The sequence below is a fragment of the Melospiza melodia genome, chromosome 1, assembly GCF_035770615.1.
Source record: "Melospiza melodia melodia isolate bMelMel2 chromosome 1, bMelMel2.pri, whole genome shotgun sequence".
In the NCBI taxonomy this organism is placed as follows: Eukaryota; Metazoa; Chordata; class Aves; order Passeriformes; family Passerellidae; genus Melospiza; species Melospiza melodia.
In genome coordinates this window covers 130,963,093-130,985,562 of record NC_086194.1, presented here as the reverse complement: position 1 = coordinate 130,985,562, position 22,470 = coordinate 130,963,093, and the positions used below count along the sequence as shown (strand labels likewise).

General features: G+C 38.8%; 1 protein-coding gene across 5 annotated transcripts in view; it reads left to right on the top strand.

Moving 5' to 3' along the window:
• Window positions 1-22,470, top strand: part of NOL4 (nucleolar protein 4) — a 187,445-nt gene that overhangs the window by 70,504 nt on the left and 94,471 nt on the right. Inside the window, exon 1 of one of the 5 annotated variants that reach the window (XM_063168237.1) lies at window positions 17,580-17,660. The exons of the other annotated variants lie outside the window; for them this stretch is intronic. The gene's annotated coding sequence lies outside the window, so the exon portion shown is untranslated. Of the gene's footprint in view, window positions 1-17,579; window positions 17,661-22,470 lie in introns of those variants that run through there. 5 annotated transcript variants of the gene reach the window in all.

Here is a 22,470-nt window from a genome sequence, read left to right as displayed (position 1 = left end):
CTACTCTGAATCTAAAATGTATCTGAAAGAAATAGTATGAGAAAACTAACTAAAGTGAAGTCTCTTAATGAGCAAGTGGGAGGCCCTCAGGCAATGAGAATTTGATTTTAATATTGCTTTCTTACTAATACTGTATGAGTCTAAGTGTTTCTTCTTAGGAGATAAACCCCTTTGATTGCCTGAGAGAAAAAGATAGTTAATACCATCTGTAAAAGCCATTAAGTGTTTGTTAGGCCTAAATATCACAAAAGCCTTTTAACTAGTCACATGGGCAGGAAGGATAAGATGGCTAATATGCAGATATATTCATATAGATTGTCCTCTTTGCCTTTCTGGATTTGGTGGAAAATCTGACTCTTTCCTATTGAGGAGTATGGGAAAGATAAAAATCCTGAGCTGCATTTTAGATAATGTAGGGGAATGTAATGTCATGACAAAAACTTTAAATAAGCAAATTAAATGAGCAAAAGCTTCAACTTTACAGCTGAGTGTCCCTTATTCAGCCATGAAATGCATGTCTTTGAGATTGCATTAAGCTAATGTAGACTGATTTTTCAAAGGTCATTGAGACTTGCCCTTTACTGGTTCCTTTACTAAATCACTTCAGGGTATCCTATCTATTTTACACTTGCTGATAGGCACTGCAATATGACAGTTTAGCCAAAATGAATGAAAAATCATTAAAAAGGATATTTTACTAAATACTGACAATATCTGGCTCCACATATGACAGTGTCTGGCTCTCTTGCTTGGAGTCATGGCTAGCTACACCATCTGACAAAGTCCTCCTGTCCCACAGTCCAGACTGGGGATGGTCCCAAGCCTTCTGCAGAGCAGTTCTGACTTGCAGCTCTGGGGTCTCTCCAGGCAGGATGTGTGGGCAGAGTGAGGACTCCTGCCCTGGCTGGGGAGCCATCAAGAGCTTCCCTGTTCCTTTAAAGACTCAATTTCTAAATAGGCCCTTCAGAATGTTTGGCAAATATTTATGTATTAATCTCAGAAAATTTTAAAATGTCCACTGCTGATTCAGAATTGGGTTTTGATGACTAAATTTGCAAAGGTATTTAGCTGTGTAATTCTCTTAAAAATCAATGAGAACCAGGTCTCTATCTACTCCCTGCGTAAGAGTTGTGAAATTATGCAGGCATTTACTATGGGTTAATAACTCTAATAACATTTTGCTGCAGTTTTTCTTTTGTGGATTTTCTCCTGTTTTGTTTTCTGAAGAGCATATTTGTATTTAAAAACATAATGTAACCATCAATTACTGTAATAGCCACTAGAGGTCTACTGATATCAAAATTCCACCAACATCAATTATTTCTGCAAGTATTAAAAATATTTAATCCAAAAGAAAATGCTTCCTATTAAATATAGTTTGCTTTGTGAGGTGTATAATTTAAATTATCTGAGTTTTAACCCCTGAGAATTGTTTTTAATTAAGTCATATTTAACTGAAGTAGGGAAGAATTGAAATGTAAAACTCACAACTGAAGAGTGACTTAGAAAATTGCCAACTATATTAAAAAGTAATTCACTGGGTAGAATATATTTCTTAGTGGTTAACCTTGAAGCAAACAATGTTTTAATGAAATTGTTCTACAATTAGTGGCTTCTTATAGCATTATTGAATTCTATATGCCTTTGAGGATTTTTTTATTTCTCAGAAAATAAATCAGTCTTCAAACCTTCTTTTCAGTGACCGTAGTATGATACCTTGTTGATTTCTAACAGCAAGTGGGAAGTAGATTTTGCTGCCTTTACTTTAGGTCTAGTTATTTATCACAGGAACAAGAAGGTACTCAGTAGGACAAATGGGATAAAAAATAATATTAAGGACTTTTTTCCAGTGTCACCATCAGGTGACAAATACTTCTTTTCAGTCAAAACAAACACAAAAACCAAACAAAATGGGTAAATTGCAGTTCCCTGTGATTCATGAGCTCCTTACCTAGAGTTTGTAGGGATTCAAGCTGGGTCATGAGAAGATCCCTTTGAGACCTAGCTAATGTTCACGACTGTCTGTTCCCATTCAGCAAAATGTTTTACATCCTTTTTGCTGTGGCCTAACAAGTCATGGAACAGTACCCTGTGCTTTTTTTTGAAAGAAGATGGTAGCACAGGCATTGTCACAAAAGCAGCTGCAAAAGAATACAAACAAGGCCTGATTCAGAATATTTGTAAAACTTTCCTGATGTGTACTTAGCTGTATTAGGTGCTTTGTTGAACTGGGATACATCTTAGTGGAACTATTTATTGTATATTGTGTGAGTATTGGGTCTTGTAGTGAAATATTGTTTGTTTTCTGACTGTATTGTGACTGCTGCACTCCCCCAGTTCTTAGCCTAATGCTGACTCTTCCCTTGTGCACAGTTTTCCTCCCTCACTGAAAGATGAGGGCTGTGACAGTGTAGTGACTTCAGTTAGTTCTGTGTGTGAAGCCAGTAGCTTGTGGCTGATAGCTAAGGTAAAAGAAAACCTTCAAAGTGTGTCTCTTTTTTCGGACTATTTATTATACTGGGAAAAAATCTGATGGATGCATCTGTCAACCTTAATATTTCTTAATGTATTCAGACCTGACTCTCACTAGTCAGAGTGCTTACTATGAGTACACCTCTTTAATAGGAGAGGAAATTGTTAGTGTGATAGCAGAATAACTCAGTGTAAATGATTAACTAAGGTTTTCCATAAACCTGTGTGTAAACGTCCACTGTGTACATAAGTCATGCCCAAGATAGTTCTCACTTATTGCCCTTTGTGGAAATATTTAATTTCTCTCCATCTTCAGTTTAAAGTGGAAATGACACTTGAAGAGAGCAAAGCTTTCCTTAAGAAAGAGCAGTGAAATTAGTTCTTTTCAGAATAACTTTGCTTTCCTCATTGGACTGTTGGAGAGTAAGTCCTTTGCATAAAAGGTAAAAGAGCAGATTCATTCAAGGCAGTTCTAGGAGGTGTCTCTCTGCAGGAGTGTGGAGCCAGCATCCCAACAGGGATTCCCCTGAGAGAGCAGGTGGTGGAGCTGCTCTGCCCTTTCTAGGGGTTCAGGGGAAGGGTAGTGTGAAGTTGCTGTCAGGACTCCAAAGAAGTTGGAAGCTGGTTAGAGCAAAACAGATTTAGCCAGAGTAGCTGGGAAAAGTGAGGAAAAGGGTGCATTCTCCAGCCATTTGTCTATCTATCCTGTTCATTAGCATCCATTCACCACCTCATAGCTCCTGGATGAAAAGTTATTTTATTTGTGTTCATGTAATTGAAAACTACATATAATTATAATTGTTGTTACTGTAGCTACTCTTATTAATGTTATCATCATCATCTCTCTTAATAGTCCCCAGAAACCCTTCTGGTGCTAGGTCCACACACAGACTTTGTGATGTCTGTAGTGGTTCCCAAAGTGCTGGGTAACAGGCAAAATACTGTGACTGTCTGGCTTTCCTCCTGAACATCCTATACTTGAGAGGAATGAATGCTGAAAAATGATAAGTGTGAGGGACAGAAAAGATACAAGATACACCATGGGCATGGGCTATTATGTTTTTCATATTTAAGTAAAAGCAGATGTAAGCTATGTGAGGCTAATGGGGCATTACTTACAGGGTCTCAATGTAGCAAAACTAATGGGAACATTTTTCTTCTTAGCTCTAAAATATAGTGTCTAAATGGAATTATATGGCAGAAAGGGTGGAGCCAGCATGGCATTTTCTCCAGATGTTTGAATTTCTAGTTATTCTTTTGCCCGAGCTGGTGATTAATCTCTTCAAAGCTTTATTCCCTGTGTCTATGTCAGCAGTATTGTGAACACCTTCACAGTTTCATTTTTGTTTCTGCAAGTACACGGTTTGGGGGGAAAAAAAGAATATAGAATATTTGGACTTGGAAAATGCACCTTACTATCCTTTTTCCCCTGGGTAGAATGGGGCAAATTTCCATCCTCTGGCTTCCTTTCTCTGTAAGAAGAGGATGAGGAATCAAAAGGCAGTTCATTAGCACTTGCTATGCTCACTTCTATTGCAGGCTGGGACCTCTGCCAGAACAAAGGCATTAGAAGCAGATGAGAGGAATACTGTTGACTGCAAAAAACACAACACTTTCTCACACTGGCAGATATAGAATCATAGAAATTGTTGGAAAAGATCATTGAGTCCAACACTAAACCATGTCCCTAAGTGCCACATCTATAAAAGGGATAGTAGTAAGCATAGCAAGTGCTAATGAACAGTCAGACAGGTCTTCTTCCTCATGAGCTCATATTTCTGCACATGAGGGCAGCCTGCTCCTGTGCCTTTGGGATTTCCCTCCTGAAGAATGTCCAGCCTTTCTGGATTCCTTTACCCTTCAGGACTGCCTCCCAAGAGATGCTATCCACCAGTCTCCTGAACAGGCCAAAGCCTGTCCTCTGGAATTCAAGGTGTTAGTCCTGCTAGTACCTCCCCTTACTTCTCCAAAACCTGAAACTATAATTTTGTGATTGTTATGCCCAAGATGGCCTCCAGCCATCACAGCACACACCAGTCCTTCTCTGTTCACAAACAGGTCCAGCTGGGCATTTTCCCCAACTGGCTCAATCACCAGCCCTCTCAGGGAGTTTTCTTCTACATTTCCCAGGAACCTCCTAGACTGTCTCCTCCTTGCTGTGTTGTATTTCCATCAGACATCTGGTATATCTAAGGCCCCCAGGAGAACAACACATAGTGATAGTGAGACTCCTCCCATATGCCCTTAGAATATTTTATCTGCCTCTTCATCCTGTTTGGGTGGTCTATAACAGACTCCCACCATCACACTGCCTTGCTGGCCTTTCCCCTCATTCTTACCCAAAACCACTCAGCTGAATCACCACCATCATCAAGCTCTAGTTGTTCCTGCTGCACAATGGCTTCCAGCTCCTCTTGTTTGTTGACAACAAGTTTGACTAAATTAACAAGAAGAGCTGTTTTGTTTATCCATTTATCTATTTATTTATTTTTCATTTTTAATTTCTGTTCTCCAGAAAATGTGGTTGATTTTTAGGCGAGCTGTAAGCAGAAGTGCTCATTCAAGCAAGACCCAATGAAACACTTAAATGAAATGCAAAAATCCATTTTGCTAAACAGTGCAGATTTGGGGATTTACTTATTTATTCATAATCTATTACTCTAGTAATTTTGAGAATCTTGGGCTTCTAATTTGGGGCACTTGATATCATGAAAGTGAAACTTATGGTTAAGTAATTCAGATTTCTGAAGTTCTTTTCACTTAATCTGTAAAATCAGAAACTTTAGCAACTTAAATTAGATGTGGTGTTCATATAAAATGCATTTCTTAAATGCCAGAGATACAGTGAACTGGATATGGATACTATGCTGGAAAAAGCCATAATTGGTGCTGGTTTTATTGACTGAATCGACGTACTGTGTATTTCACTTAAGGCTAGAGTGTCTATAAATTAAATAGCCTCAGGCCTGTGCCTTAGAGACAGGACCTGGGTTTGTATGCTGCAAGTTGGGTGAAAGACAGCCTTGGAAAGGGTTTCCCTCTGGTATAGAGTAATATACATGTAAATATGTGAAGGGAAAAGACAACTTTTCTATATACTGTAGATTCAGTGACTGGAATACTAATATCCCTGTGTGAAGCCTTCACTTGCTGTGACAGCCTAATGAGCCACTGACAGTGGCTGTCTGCTTGTCCTGAGTGAATGTCCTGCATTATGTTGTTTGTGTTGTACTGCAGGATGCTGAAGTGTGGTTGTCTGACTGCTGTCCCCTCGGGAGGCTCAGGAAGAGATGTACTGGATCTCCCAGGAGGCTATCCTCAGAAATAGTTTTCTACCTAAATAAATACCATCTCCTGGGGATCTTCTAGGATAGTAACCAGTGCATGACTGCCAATATCTTTTCATACTGTGAAATTTTAAGGCCTTAACTGTAGAATCAATAATATGAAGATACAGTTAGGATGCATCCTCTTTTTGGTATATTATAGTTTACTGACTGAACAGTTTTGGTTTCCTACCTGTTTGCACATGTAACTTCAGTTTTTTATACACTCCATACTGTTTGGGAATAAGCTTTCTTAAGGATTTATCCTTATTTACCATACAAAAGCTGAGATCATCTGTGATGTGTTCTTTGACATTTCTTAGAGGTGTATGCTAAACAGAGGAGGGAAGAGTTTAAAGAGTTTAAATTTTGCTGTATTCCTGTGTGGGATTTCTTAGCTGGAAATATATATCTGTGTATCCTGACAGTCTGTAGTGTGGGTCCAGTTCATCAGAGCCACTGATGTGAACTTTAAAAACAGCTTGTATGTTCTTCTGCAGAAGAATTTGATAGCTTTTTATGGAAGAGTAGCAGATTTGGACTTCTCAATCTACAGCTTGTTAATCTTTTATACATAAATTGATCTCATATTTGTACACTTAGGGAGAAATGTTAGCTAAAATCTTCTCTGCTTCTTAAAACTCTGCTTAAACAAAAAAAGTTGCATACAGAATATGAATCCATTATGATGTTACATTCTGTGTGCTTCCTTGAACTTAATTGCATTATTGCACCTTGAAAACTTATGTTACAAAACAAATACTATCACAAAATGCTCTAGGCCTAGAGAAGACATTATGAAGATGTATAAAAGAAATAGTTGTGAAATTAAGAGACATTAAATAAACTCCTGGACATTTCATTTTAGGGAAAAGTATGCCTGGGGGAGTGGTATGGCAGAGGTTTGTACAGTTGCAAGTGGTGTGTAGTGGTAAATATGGTGTTATTATATACTGTTTCTCATACTGTAAAAATTGGGTCACAATAAAATGATCAAGCAGTGAGATCATAAAAATCTAAAAAAGGTATTTTTGCACACAGGCAATCACTAAGTTGAGGTATTAGTGTCATAAAATGTTCAGAAGCAAGAAAACCTGAAGTGGACATAGTCTTAAAGCATAGATCACCTGATGGCTATTCAATATATTTTTTAAAAAATTCTCTCGGAGAAGATGATAAAGCATTGATTCCTGAAAGCTGCAAGGATGTAGTAGGGGAGAAATCATTGTATTTTGCCATTTGTACGGTCTTCTGCCCAACATCTGCTTAAAATTGAGATATTTGGCCAGATGAATCTTTGCTTGACCCACTGTGATTATTTGTGCTTGATTTTAGATTTCCAGACATCACATCTAGATGTCAAATACTTGATGGAATACACTGCATAGTATCAAGGAAACAAAGTCCTGCAGATAAAATAAGTGATGGGATTCCCTTCACCTAGCAGAGCATGAGACAGACTGTAGCAAAACAGGAAGAAAAGGTTCAGTTGCACACTGTATTGCAAACTTGCTGTTTGATTTTTGGTCTATGTTGTCCTAATTATCCTCATGAACCAACATAAACACTGAGTGTGACCTAAATCTTTGTTTTACCTCTTCTAATTGCTTAATATGCTTTTTGTCATCAGTGAAGTGGAATTCTGTACTGAAAAGCATCTGATTATTGTGTGCTAACATGCTCAATTCAACCATCCTGAGGCTTTTTAGAGTCTGTTACTGCTGACAATTTGCAACTTTTTTTTTTTTAATGAAGAGTATGTTATTAGATGCACCAGTAGTTACACAGAGAAATAAATGCACCTCTGTAAAAAATTACCTTTGTTGGTGTGCTAGAAAAAAATGGCTTAACAGCAAAAGTAGCATTATGGAAGTGACTAGTGTGCAATCCCTGCTCTGGTCATGAGAAGGGGAGATGCAGATTCAGGAATTTGAAGGTTTTGCATTTCTTTCCTAGTAATGTTTGCCCTGGTCAGATTTCTTGATTTTTTGGTCTTGGTTCTTGTCTGGATAATGGAAGGGATAATATTGCTTTAAATCTATGTATTTCCTCTCTTGTCCTGCTTGATCCAGCAGTAACCTTCTAGGCCAGGGGTTTTATGGGAACTCGCATGTATGGGTACATTGCTGCTGTAATGGTGACCTGATGCAAGCCGGAGTGTGTAAGTCCTAATGCAGACACCTGTACATATATATTAAGCTGAAATGAAAAAAAAAAAACCAACAACCCAGACTAACCAAACAAAAGAAAAACTACTTGAGGACAAAGAATAGGCAGCTCCTTGGCTCTTCATTTCAGTCCCTTTTATTCTCGGTTTATTTCCCCTCTTGTATACTGCTGACACCCTGACTTTCTTTTCCTTAACCTTTCTCAGATGGCAAGAGCAATCTCTCTAAAACAAAAGGCCTGTCTCTGTTTGGTGATGCTCATTAAAAGAAAAAGTAAACTGTGAGGGGTCACTGCCTGGACTGCATGTGCCTGCCTCCCCCAAACAGGCACTGAAGTGCTTAGGCGTGCTCCTCAGGGGTTGCACCGTGCTGCAGCTGGAGCTGCTTGTGCCCAGCCTTGTCCCCCTCTTTGTGCAGAGAGTGAAACACTCCTGCATGCCTGGGAGGCAGAGCTCAGTGGAGACGCAGGTGTTGCAGGCAGCCCTGCAAATGTGCCTGCTGGCAATGTCAAACCAGTGTACCAGCTCTGCAAAAGCAAGCCAGAAGAACACATCCAGCCTTCTCATGAGGAACCAGCACCCCAGGGCACTGGCGTTAGACAGTGATTCTCTGTGTATCCATGACCTTTTAGTGATTTGGTGGCAGGAAATGTGAACAAAAATAAAAAAAAAAAAAAGAAAATCAAAGGGACTTTGTTACTGAAAATCTGTAAGTCTGAGATGCAGGAGGAAAATGTTGCCATTCTCATTTTGATATAATCAAAGCCTTTATGTAACGTGAACGTTGGTGGGGAGCAGTCTCCCTGAATCGTGTTTACTGGTGGGAGTTTCAGAACTGATGCGTGGGTGGGAGCTAACAATAGCCCCCCCCCACATCCCTCTGCTGCACTGCATGGATGGGACCAGGCTGGCAGCAATAGGCATTGAAATTACCCTCATCTCTTTGGTCTTGCATAGGGGACATTAGGCTGGTTGGTGTTTCTGTTTTAGAGGATACACTGTGGATGTGATATCCCATTCCCGCTCCCATTCCTCCTCCATGGTGAGTACTCTTAGGTCAGTTTTATGGCACTAGCCCCCCTCTGACCCCATTAGATATTCCTTAACATTGACATCTATCTGCGAGCATTAGCTGGCAGATGGAGTAAGCAGAGATTTTGGCCCAGGTAATGCTCTCATGTCTCAACTTCATTTGTTTGTCTTTCTTATCTGCAGTGCCTAAGTGGTTTGCTTCAGGGTAGATGTCCTTGAAATATTTTCTTCATATCATTCTTTGAGTCTAATGCCAGCTGTTCTGAACCAGTCAACTGCCTTCTCTTCTGGTGATGTAAGATAACAATTTAAATGAGAATTACATGATTCTCCTCTAGAAATTAGTTTAGCTGTTGCATCTCTCAGGTCCAAAGAATTATTCTTTCTATACCTGCTGATGAAACTTAACAGCACTTTGGAACAAGATGGAAAAATCAAGGGGAAGTAGTTTTCTTCATACTCTTCCTCATGTCCATTTGAAATATTATTGCTTCATCATCTCATAGAAGTCTTCCAGAGCTGCACCTCATAGCCAAGCAAAGAACCAATGCAGGTATTTGGATACAGATCAGCTGTGCTTAAAAGGTTGTATCTGATAGTTTGTGAACTATCTGTTTTACAGCTTGCACTTTCTTTACCTTATTTTCTTCTTCAGTTGTCATTCAGCAGCCATGGGATAACATGAGTAAATTTCTTTCAAATACCTGATGTCCACTGAACCAGAATGAAAATGTGAATTTTCAATTCTTTCCCCATATTGGGTATTCCTTTAGTATGATGCTGTGTCAAGCCAGAGCTGGATAGCATATCCTTCTTGCTTTATAGACAAGCAAAGAAATAGAGCATAAGCTGCTTCACTTTCAATCTTGATCTTCATGATCTTTTACCAAGTATTTATCCTTAGATTTTAGAAGATAAATAACTGGGAGGCTTTTTTGTCACTTTTCTGAGCCACTAACTTTTTGTATTACCTGATCTTGATTTCTCTGTGTGTCTGTCATAAATGACAACCCCATGAGAAACATCATCAGCAAATAAGGTTTGTGTAAACTTTGTTATTTACCGTGATCTTTAAGACAGAAATTATTTAAAATGTTTTCTCCTCCTCTGAATTCATAATTAATATAGTGGCAGAACAAGAGGAAATGGCTTTCAACTGAAAAAGGGTACATTTGATTAGATATTAGGAAAAAATTATTTCCTGCCAGGGTGGTGAGGCACTGGAACAGGTTGTTCCAGAGATGCTGCAGATGCCCCATCTCTGGAAGTGTTTAAGGCCTCGGGTTGGAGGTGGCTTTGACTTCAGCTGCCTGATCTAGTGGAAGGCATCACTGCTCATGGCAGAGGGGTTAGAATTAGAGGATTTTTAATGTTCCTTCCAAGCCAGACTCTTCTGTGATTCTGTGAAAGCCATTCAGGGAGCTTTAAATAGAATATCTGCCTGGCATGACTGGGAAAAGGGCATTTTTGGTCTTTCCAAATTGTTTGTTTACAGAAACTTCAGTCATCTCATTATATGTTTTTGCATCCATTTCCAACTTCTTTTATGTCAGTGTCTTTCTCCTCAACAGTAAACTAAATTGATATATATGGGAAAAGAAGCTGTACATTTCTAAGAAGACCAAGTATTAAATAATTGGAAACCAGACTTCCTGTTACATTGAAAACAGACATAAACACATTTAAACACAGAAATGCACTGGGGGTCATCCATAGTACCATAGTGACATGATTTGGAGTAATAAGAAGGAAATTTGATGCAGCTTCTAAAATTAATTTCATTTGAAACCATGAGCACTACAAAAAGCATTTATCATACTGATAATTTCCCATAATGTCATAAATATGAGCAATGAAGCAGAAGTTGCTTCAATAAAGCTAATCTAGATTAGGTTTTCCTTTCTTAACTAAAGGTAGTATTTGAATTTCTTTAATGCTCAAACAATAAAAGCTTAGATTTCCTGGATTCCTAAAATCAGGTGAAAAAGTCAGACTGTAGAGTGTGTCACAGAGATGCTGCTTTCTGAGTGAAGAGATGAATACTGAAAGAATAAAGCAATAAATACCCTGGAGGTTTGGGTTTTTTTTTGTCTGAAAACTACTGCATGATACTTTGCCCATTTGTATAGCTTATGCACAAAGGCACGAGCTTGTAGAACGCAATTCCTAATAATAAACAGAAATCAATTAGCTTCTTTAATAGTGTTAAATATAAATATATGAATCTGAGAACAATAGAATATCTCAAGAATATCTCTTTTAAAGAGATGCATAAGAATCATCAAGTCCAACTCTTTGAACTGTCAGAACTCACAGAACTGTCTAAACCTAAATCATATCACTGAGAGTGTCATCCAGACACTCCTTGAACTCTGGCATGTTTTGTGCTATAAATTGAACGGTATACTTCAACTCTGTATAACAGCAAGAACACTGAGCTTGCAAAACATGAGTTTGCTTTTTTATCTCAGAGGGTTGAACATTTCCATTTATCCAAATTTACATGGTCCTAAATGCAACCTTTTTGTGATAGTACCCAAATTGTATTTAATTTAAATATTTTAAGTACACATGCCTTGAATTTCCTAACTGGGAATGTTGAACTTAAGGCTCACACTTACATTTTAGGTAGACAAAAAAATTATCTGACCTTCAAACCATCTTGCTTTGAAATGGAAAATAGCAGATGTGAATCTTGCAATGCTGCAGCTGGTATCCAGGGTACTGCAGATGAAAAAAATCAGAGATCTTCACTTGAAACATTGGTATAAAACTGCCCTGAAGAACAGGGCTTCTCTGCAAGAGCACAGTAACACAATGTACTCTGTCTGACATTTCTTCATGGAAAGGATTTTCAAACATTGGAATGAACTGTCCAGAAAGGTGGTGGAGTCACTGTCTCTGGAGGTGTTCAAGAAATGACTGGATTGTCACCTTGTGACAAGGTGTTGATTGGTCAAAGTTGGACCCAATGATTTAGAGATCTTTTTCAGGCTAATTGATTCCAGGATTCTGTGACAATGGAGCTGGATGGTGGGAGGGTAAGTCAGGGAAACATGCTGGTTTCTCGGCTGTTTTAATGACCTGGAAAGGCCCGGGGTGGCCTTGGGCAGCCCGCGTTCCAAAGGACGAGAAGAGGCTTCAGGTTTTTTCTCTGTCTTCAGTGTTTATTAGTTGTTTATCTAAAAGATTTTCTCTTGGCCCGACAGAGGTCTGCACAGCAAGCCAGCCATGAGCACGCTGAGAGCCCCCGGGGCAGTCACCTATCTTTATACTCGAAATTACGTATACAATATTTATCAATTTTCCCCAATACCTTTTGCCCTTATTGACCTGTGCACTTTTAGTAATAACCAATCCCAAAGTGCCAACATCACCACAGAAGATGGAGGCTAAGAAGAAGAAGAAGGAGGACAGGACACGCCCCAATTCCTCCATCTTACTTCTTTAGACCCCCCAGTACAGAAATATTAAACCCTGTGTTTCACTCTCTAATTAACTTATCCCTTCACCATTCACCCCAGTGAAATCCTCCCATCCTCATACAAGTGTCGTCTCCCTTGCAGGATGAAAGTCCAGCCACCAGACACTTCTGGCAACATTCCAAGACTCCCGAGCCCCCCAAGGGTGGTCTCGGTCACTCTGCACATCAGTCCTGAGGTGCTGAGATCCCACAGAAACACACTCCCTTTCTTCTCCATCCTGCCTGTGGCTGTTGGCTTGTGTCAACGTTGGGAGACTGTATCTGTTGTTTTCCTCTTGCAGGAGAGTGCTAAGGGCTTATTGCTGGAAATATAATGTATTTCAAAGTCAGTGTTCTTTTCTATATATCCTCTTTTTGAATAAGAATGTCCATCTGAGAGAAGTATGGTGGAATCTTTTATTGTTGCCCTTGCTCACCAGAGACTACTGCCACAAAGTAGTCAATGTAACTCACAGAATCACAGAATAGTGAATTTGGAAGGCACCTCTGGAGATTTCTCAGTTCAGTCTTGCTGTCTGTTTAGAAAAGTTATGAAATTCAGTTTTTAAACTATATAAGCAACAAACATTTGAAAGAGCACTTTTATCTTTTCTAGGCCTCTCCACAACTCCCAATCTGATAAACTAATCTAACTAATCTTAAAGATCTAGAGAAAAGAACATCCTACTGAGACATCTGACTTCATCTTGCATTTATGATTTCAGTGTATAAATGATTTAATGTCATTCAGTGTTGTCCATGTCTCGCAATAGGGTGGCTTTATCCCTTCAGCAAGTACTTCTACATTTGCACTATGGTCATAAAATGCAAAGCATTTGCTTAAGGAGATAAAATTATATCACAGTTTTACAATTACAGGCTGTTTTAGTTTTTCTGTATAAGTTTCTTTGGCTATTAGAATGAAATCACGGCACTCTTTATCATTTTGCATATTAAAAAAAGCCTGTCTTCTGAAAAGTGTCATTACTTCCAAAATAATTTGATTCAAAGGTCATGAACACTTACTGTGATGATACCTACTCCTATCTGTAAACCTTGAGTAAAGTCAGTGAACTCAGAGGAACTACAGGGAGGGGGAAAAGAAGTGTGAGAGGTGCTGGAAATGTGTCCCAATTGCCTAAATGATCCAGTGGTAAACTTATAGGTGGGAAGTGCTTAATTGTATGACACATTTAAAAAAACCCACAAACCAGATTGTGTTTATTAAGAACAATTTTGTTACAGTCTTGAGGCAAAGAAGAAAAACCATCTTTTTCATTTATGAATTCAGGTGTATGCAGGTGATTAGCTCTGTGATTAGCCATTAGTTCTGTGCTTAGAAGATGAAGTCTGTGTTTGCTGTCAGGAGTTGGTGGCACAGCTTGCGCTGGGTGTAGGCTGCTGCTTGATGTGTCCCTACACAAGGACTGAAGGTCACTCTGTTCCGTACGACCAATTCATCTGACAAAAGCAGGATCACAGTTCCCAAGGTATATTTTAAAAGAAAAGGGAAAGGGTAGGGAATTAGGTGATTTAAACCCCCAAATTGCAGGTTTCATCCCGTAAAGTACTGGGCACTGTTGCTCAATTTCAGCAAGTCTTAAATGTGCTTAAGCCTTTTGTTCAAGGCTCAGCATTTAGCACTGTTTAATCTCAAATGAATAGTTCTTAAAAAGCAGAGTGATATTTTCTTTCATCCACAGATTTCAAAGGATTCTGTGAGCAGCTATGTATAAAAATTATATTATAAAATTGAGAATTCAATTATGATTTCACAGTTAAGCATAATAAAAAGACAGGAAATCAAAACAAAAGCTTTCGCTTTCTCATGTCCACCTTTCTTGTTGAATCTCTATATAGTTTTATTTTTATTTTCTTGTCTTTTTTCTTGTTTATTTTCAATGTGAAATCCTCAGACTCCTCATTTGAGGTCAAAGCTGCGAACCTATGCAGAAACACAGGACAAGATGTGTTCTCTGACCTTCCACATCTTGTTTTTAAGCTGTGAGTGAGCTATTGGGAGGAAAAGGGGCTGTTGTGCATTCACCACTCATCCTCTTACAAGCAAGAGGGTAAACAAAGAGCAAAATTCAGACTCCAGTCTTGATTAAGGTAGATTTTACCTTTGAAAAAGCTGGGAGAGACCTAAGAGATTGGTGGGGGCATTTTCTGCTAAGGGCCTAGAGCTGGTTATTCCACTCAAGCCGTAGAAATGTGCTGCTCTGCTTCTGGGGTGTTACACTTAAGTGTTGTTTCTTAGTTAGAATAGACCACTTACATACATGTCCTCAGCTTTCATTTTTTCTTATCCCCTGTTGTGGCATGTTCCATCTGGGTTCACTAAAACAGTTGCCTTTTCCTGGATATACCCAGGGATATATGGATACAATAAGAATACCTGTAAGCTCTTGGGTGTTCCAGGAGATCTCCAAATTTACCTCATTTAAATTCCTTTTGTTACTTCACATCTATGTAAGAGCATGTGTTCCTGCTGAGAGAATGATTTGGATATTCATCTGAAATAAAACAAGAACTTTTTGCTAGAAATGAAAAGAATGTGGTCAGGAATAGTGTGGGCCAAATTTAGTAACTGGGTGTTACTTGTTTAGGGTCCCAGCAGGGGAATCCATTCCCTATCCAACAACTTAATGAACATAATACTTATGTTTTGTACCTGGCTGAAAGACTGAATTTCCAGGAACACAGGATACAGTATTGTTAAGTGGAAGATCTGCGCATGAACACTGAGAAATGAATGATTGCATTCTAAGGGCAATATTTACTGGTTTCTACAGTCATAGCTTGTGAAACAAAAAAGAAACAGAACCTTACTTTCATTAACCATAATAGTAGTTTAGCTATTTTCGCAGCATTAATCTTGCTGTTAACTGTTCTTTTTAGATTGTGAGGAGACAGCATGTGACAGGAAAAATCTATAACATCATTCAACATCTGATTATGTGCCCCTTTCCCTCAAAACCAATTTGCATACCTACAAATATCAGTGTTTCCCACTGGAATTGAAGGTGTAAAATATTGTCTTTCAAGCTGAAAGTTATTTAAGCAAAGATTTTTCAGTATTTGGGAATTCTGGCTGGATGATTTCAAAAGCAAAACCATATGTCGCTTACATGATTTGGCATTTCTCCAGTTGGATAGAACTTGAGTGGAAAAGTAGAAAAAAAAGTAAAACCTAACACTAATTAGATGATAATAAATACAGGTGCTATACTGTGTGGTGTAATTCATCTTCATAGCAAGCTGTGGGATGAGTCAGAGCCAGCAGATTCTGAGGGATACTGTTGTGTGTATATATATATTCCTGACACATGGTAAAATCCAAATTAAGGTTAAACTTTAAAGGGGTTGTGTAACACTGAGATACTTTCCAAGGTTATGGAGGTGTGATATTGCATGGCCTTGGAAAAGGAATTGTATGGTGGTTTTTTGGTTGGGTTTTGTCAGAGGTCTTCTCATTGTAAATGCAATCAGTGTAGTACCAGGATTTGATGATCATTGAGAGATCCTCGCCCAGGCTTCCACATGCCCCCATCCTCCCAGACCTCCCAAAAATTTCTTTACACATTCCAGTCATCAAGGTGCCTCCCCAACATGGAACCTTCTCTCTCCAGCCAAATTCTTGGCCTTATGTGTTTTGCCAAGATGAATTTAGTTGTGACTGACCTGCCAACTGTCCTGTATAATGTGCTGTTGAGGGAAAGCTGCTCCACATCTTCCCATTTTTTCATCCACCCCCACCTTCCCTGCCTACAGGAATTCTGGCTAAATGCAACCCCTGGGCTCCTTCTCTTTCTTGTGTCAGAGACCTTTATGGAGGTTCTTTTCTTCTCAAATTTCCAGAGAGAGAAATGGACGCAGATGGTGTGGATTTGGCTCATCCACAGCCAAATCTTTTGTACTTGGATAGGTTAAGCTTTTACATGTACTGAGGGGACTGGTGTTGCCTGATGATGGGCTGTTCAGTGTGTGGCCACACATGTTACATGCTCAAAAGGGAAGGACAAAGGAGGCAGGATTCCACCCTGGGCAAATGAATGGCTTCCAAACATGATCGGAAACTGAAAATTCTCGGTTGCTGTGGCTTTAAGGTGTAAGCTCACTGAGACATGCTTGTTTCTGAAATAACGGGAGAAGACACTGCCATGATCCAGCCCCCAGGAATTTACCACAATAATGTGCTGTCTGATTTTGCAAGAGAAATTAAAACACAAAGAAAAATGCTCTGCATGAAAATTTGATTGAGCAATTAAAAATGTGTAAATAATTGAAATGCAGGAGCTTAAAAAGCTTTCCATTATTCTCATTGAGAAAAAAAAATCTTTAAAGTGTAGGATTCAGACATTATTCTGGGGCTGAAAATAGCTGATATTTACAGTATAGATTACTCAATTTTCTTTTGCCTGCTGAACGGGGCTCCCAAAGCTTATTGTGGCTGTTGTGTGGTTTGTATGAGACACGTGGCTGCTGTGCCTTGCTTTTCTCGGTGCCCCCTCCCCCACAAGCAGAACCCTTTGAGCTCCAAACACAGATGTTACACTGTGCTCTTTGTCTGCATATGTGTGCATGAGCATGTGTGTGTGTGAACATCAAAACGTGCCTAATATGCTGGAAAACTGAAGCTGAAGCACAGGACTGGGCTTGTGACTGTATTACAGTGAGATGTTAGTCTGAACAAGAGTAGGACTAATGTGTATGAAAGAGCGGTGGTTTAAAAGCAGCCACGCTTAAATCAGCAATTTAATGTAAGGAGGAATGGCAGTTTCATTAAATAATGCTATGATCTCTCAACCATATTCTTAACTAGTAATCTCCCCACAGCAAAATACATAGCTAATCAACCTCCTAGCCTGTCAGTAAACTTGCAAGGGAATTAAATCCTGGAGGAAGGAGCCCGTAGCCCCGGAGGAAGGCTGAGTGCATGTTTCACTGTCGTCTTTTCAGCTCATCTCAGTGGTCCCACTGCTAGAATGTGCTCTGTTGTCATGGCAACCCCATCTCCTGCTTCCTACAGGAAAGATTAGCTTGTACTGTGCACTGGAGAGAATTTAGGGGAAGTCAAGCTAATCCCTGGGTGCACTGCAAGAGAAAGGTTGGACCTCGCCTGAGGGATGCTGTATCTGCAATGATAGAATTGGCCTGCCACAGACACTGGTATTTAAGTTGAAGAGCAGAATTCACAGTAAGTGTCAGATCCTCCAGAGAGGAATATTGAATGAGGTTTTCTAAGTCTTGGTGAAGACTGTCCCATGCCAGCAGTGGAATGACAGCAGGAGGCTGTGTGTGGAATACCAATATGTTTCACCCGTTCAGGTGGTATTTCAAATATAAATTCAAAGCCTCAGTTCCCTGGAAGCTAGGTGATAAAATTTTAAAACATCATTGTGAGATGCGCACATAGAAACCTGAAGCGTGTCTCATTTGGTGCATAAAGCTGAACAAGTGATGAGGAGAGTGCCTTACAAATTGTGTGTGCACTGTGCAGGGTGCTTAAGAATTCCTGGCTGCTGAAAAATAAGTGGGAAAGCGTGAGGAAACTGCTCTGTGTGTGCTGCAAACTCAACTGCAAAAGTGCTGAACTATCAAATTAAGCATAAAAAATTACAACTCCTGATGCAGGCTTGTTTTTTCTTCATATAATAACCCAAACATTGAGCTTTTTAAAGGTGTAGTCAAAATAGGAGCTTTTCTTTGAGGAAAACTCATTTTAATGTAGCTGAATTATGGTGCTGTGTGACGTGATGTAGCGTGTAAAATTTGTGTTTGTTTTCTTGTTGGTAGAATTAAACAGAGGATATTCTAGGTTTTCCATTTCTGGTTATTTTAATGTTCTGCCTTTCTTTGATATGATCCTGCATTTCACTTTAATAGATGCTCAGGATTCCCAGTTTTAAACCAGACAGTTTGCAGCAAGATTTTAACTGTCTGCTTTTTATTACTGTCAGCTTTTCCTAGACTAATTTTTCCACCAGTTTATAGATTCAACCTATGTATTCTTGCATTTTTCTTATGCATGTCTTTTCTGTTTTTAATCAAAAATGCCTCTGTATAATTATTTAATGGTTATTTTCTACATAGCTATACCCTCGAACTTATATCTATTATGCATATGTGTTTTACATGTATGAAATGTATGCATGCTTGTGTGTTTTTGCAATACATACAAGCATATACATATGCAGACAAGTGGAGTCTGTTTTAAGGAGGCCCATGAGTAATTAATGATAATATAACACTGAGGAAGTTAAAGACCTATTTTCACCTTGCAAGATAGGTATTTCCCTCCTATCTCAAAAGCTTAATGCTGAGAAATTGAGAAATCCTAGTAAACACACTCTCAGTCTGCTTAAAGAAACAGCACATGCTTTATTTCTCTGTATGTCTATAGACCTAAAAGCAGAATCATCTTGCTGATATGATAAAAGAGCACTGTGTTACCTTTCCAGAGTTTTGGGTCCATGGCATGGGTAGTTAAGGGATAATGGTTGTCTTTCTCATCTCTCCCAGGACAGCTCAGAAAGAGTCACACGTAAGCTGCAGATTGGTTAGCACAAGAACAGTCTTCTCTTCAAACTTCTTGTTTTGGGCTGTTTTACCAAATAGTGAGAACACTGATAATCAAAGAAACTGTGTCTTTGCAGTTAACAGCCTCAGTAGCCAGTGTACATCTATTATGGAAGACTATAAAATAAACACAAAGGGTATGGAAGCTTTAAGTCGTCATTTAGGCTGACCCTTGAATGTGTGGTGGACATATGGGTGATAGGGACTCCACAGAAATGTCAAGCAAAGTGGGGATCAGGGAAAGAGCAAATTCATCAAATAAGTGTTTTTTTATTGAAATTATTTCTTGATATGTGTCAAATTAAATCAGTGATTAAAAAGTCCGTTCGGTGATAAAAAACACACTGGGAAAGATTTCCCAGAGGTTTCATTGTATATTTCCCCCATCTCTGTGAGAATGTCTTTGTGGCTGTTTATAGCCTTTAAAATTACTGAGATTGTTAAATGCACAGCTTTTCTACCTTGTGTGTAATTTTATTAAATTAATTAACTGGAAAGTTGGATTATTTTTTGTTTTTGTCTTAAGGTGTTGATTTGTTTCCTTTTCTTTTTCTCCAGCACTTAACTTGTACTAAATTGAGTAACGTTGGCTGGTCAGACATTATCTTATTCTGCTTTCTACAAAGTGCGTGATTTAGGAATCTAGTCCAAGTTTTACCAGGGGCTTTCACAAAGGGACTTCAATTTCTTATCTGCATTCTAGACAAGAGTAAACAGGACTTGCTGCATGTGAGGAAATGCAGTGAGCTTCAAAGCATGCATCCAAACCCATAGCCTGTGTTCCCATTCTCTTCCAGGGAAAGGGCTGGAATGGTCCTTGTAGCAGTGGGATTGTATTACACACAGGCAGGTACAGTTGGTAGATGCTGCTCACACTCAGGAGTCCAGGCCACCAAACTTTAGGAAATTCCTGTACAAACTCTGTATCAGTTAAATAAACTGAAATTCCTTGAGTTACCAGAAACTAAAAAGCAAAGTTGACTCTATTTGCTGTATACAAAAATGCCAGAGTTTCTAAACTTTTAAAAAGACCAGAACTTGTGTGTTCTTTCAGGGCTTCTCTTTAGCACTCTCTCATTCTGAGAGCTGCTGGCTTCCCTACAGCAGTGGGTGAGTGTCCTCTACCCAAGCTTTTCTCTTCATTCCTTTCCTGCCCATCATTCCCATTCCCAACAGGTATTACACTCTTCCTGAACTGCCTTCTCCTTGTTGCACTGTGTCCCAGTGTTCAGGCTGTCTGCTGGCCAGATGTTTAACTGGCTAACATGATGCTTTCTGATGTGTCTTTGCCATGCATAAAAGTAAGTAGGATGATTTAATGTATATACTGATTCATCAGAATAAGGTTTTGAGTTATGGCACCAAACAGAAAAATATTGTCAATAATGTGTCACTCTATTTCCTTGAAACATTTCTCACTATTGCAAAAATAGCCCCCAAAACTTGTACAGCACAGCATCTGCCTACAGCCCCCATTTGGAATTAATGACTAAGAATTTGTTTGTCTTTCAATGCAATTCTCATTCAGGGAAAAAATAGATAAAATGCTCAGCACTTACTGGGTGGTACACTGGTCCTTGCAGAACCTGGCTGTCTTTTAGCATCCACAAGTATAAAGCCTTTATTCTGTCCCAGAAGGGCTCTTGCTGCTGATATTCTCATTAAATCAATAGCAGAAATCACACTTCTATACTATATATAGACTTCATATGCAACATCTGTGTGTCTCTACATATCAGAGATTTATCTTACAAATTTTAATAAGAAATCAGCAATAGTGATCATATTTTTTCTTGGTTGCAAGGCATCTTATTTCCTGAGGCATCTCTGCCTCTTTCTATCCTTATTTCCTTTAAAATGTGTACATATATATATATATTTATATAAATAATGTTTCCAAAGACACTGTAAATGGTCAGTTTGATGCTAGCAGAAGTGGACTTCAATGAAAGAAGCGTACCTTCACTTAAAACACTTATTTTAAATCTATTGAGGTTTTTTATGTCTTTAAAATGAATTCAAATATTTTGATCATTTTTAAATTTAAAAATATCTGAAATATTTAAAAATATCTTTTGAGGTAAAAGTTTCTCCTAATTTGAAACAGTAATAGCCATCCACATGGGAATATTTTGAATATTTTAAACCTCCTTTGTCTTCCTTTTCCCTTCAAAAGAAAACCTCTGAAGGCACTGATTGTATGTAAATTTGCATGAATTTAATGGACTAAATTATTTCTCAGGCTGCACCTGCTGGGTCCTGTTGATCCTAGTGAAATTAAGATCATGTGCATTCAAAGGTAGATTTTAGCCCAGTGTGTGATGTTCTTCTTGCCAGCTTTCTAGCAGTAAATTAAAAAGTGCTTCCTCAGTGCTGTGCTGCTGGCTCTGTGGCTTACTGCAGAGTAGGTCCTTTATATTAGCTGAAGAGCTAAGCAAAACAGCAATGCTAATTTTTAAAAGGGTCAAACACAAAGGGAGGGAAACCAAGAATTCCTGGGCAAGTTCTCTTTCCTAACAGTAGTTGAGATTCTACATGCAGTCTATTGGCAGCACTAATACTGAAAGGAGTGTGATTGTTTTTGTTGCAGCTCCATTATTCTAGTTTTTTATGCTTTCATCCATAGTAATCTGAATATTTTTGTCTTTTCCAGAGGTTGTTTATCAGGTCATGACAGCAGGTAGCTGTTAGGAAGATGAGAGAAACGCATACATCTTCAACAGCAATGCTACATTTTTTTTGTTTTTTTAGATTCCAAATATCAAAATATCAATATCAATAATGCCAAAATGTCAGTTGCAGTAGAAAGTTACATACAGTAGGAATCCAGTATTCCTGTTGTTCTGTTGCCAGAAGAGTCCACTGGAAGTTTTTACAGGGGATGGGAGGATGAATGTGTGTACAGGTTATGAGTGATCGATCTTTTCACATGTAGTGTGTTTTATTTTATCTTTGCAAAATCATTCTTGAAAATAGATTATTATCTGGATCCCTTTAATGGTCTCTCTGTAGGTGAATAATGGGTAATTTTGAATTTGTCATTTCTCTAGTTGTTATTATTGAAATTGTTTTCTGAAACACGCTGAGGAGAAGACAAGTGCTGAATGTGTGGGTTGATGGCAACCACTGATTGCACCTGTGATTTGTGAAAGCCTCCCGTCAGCAGCAAACTAAATGGGATCTGATCAAAACTATCATTTGGATATTCAAGTCCTAGACCAAGAGTGCTGTGATTTTCACTAATGTCCTTCCATTCTGCTCTTTACTACTATGTAAACTACTGAAGATTGTTTTTAATGGCTTCTATTGTGGTTACCACCTGATGCACAAACAGATTCAGTCCTTTTTACTGTCTGCAAATGTGCTGTCAGTGTATGTTCATGTCTGACACAAAAGCTCAGACTCCAATCCCTGTATTTTATCTTCAA